A 423-nucleotide genomic window follows, 5' to 3' on the forward strand; every position below is an offset into this window, starting at 1 on the left:
GCCTTGAGAAACCCCTTCCTGTTTTGGTTATAAATGAAAAGAATAAGAAGTGTAATTTTGTTTTAATTGTCCCTTTAATAGATTTTAGTCTTGCCTGTTATGATGGAAGTGTAAGAATAGGAACTGAGTTTCTGAGCTCTTAAATATATATATGTATATATAATACATCTGACATAAATTTTGAATAAATATATACTCAGGTTAATGATATGTTTACATATATTCCACGCATCTCTGGGTTGTACAGTCACAATTTATTTGTCCCTGAGTTAAATACATGAAGACTTGAAATGAAATAGCTCAAACATCAACTTTTAGACCTTAGCTTCACAGAAATTTAGTGGTGCTAGTGTGCTTGAGACTCTCAAACTGTTCAGAGGTGTTTTTTATCAGTTAGTTTTAACGTTGCTATTTAGTACTTGT

The sequence above is a fragment of the Antrostomus carolinensis genome, unplaced genomic scaffold (genome assembly GCF_000700745.2).
Source record: "Antrostomus carolinensis isolate BGI_N321 unplaced genomic scaffold, ASM70074v2 scaffold6930, whole genome shotgun sequence".
Taxonomy (NCBI): Eukaryota; Metazoa; Chordata; class Aves; order Caprimulgiformes; family Caprimulgidae; genus Antrostomus; species Antrostomus carolinensis.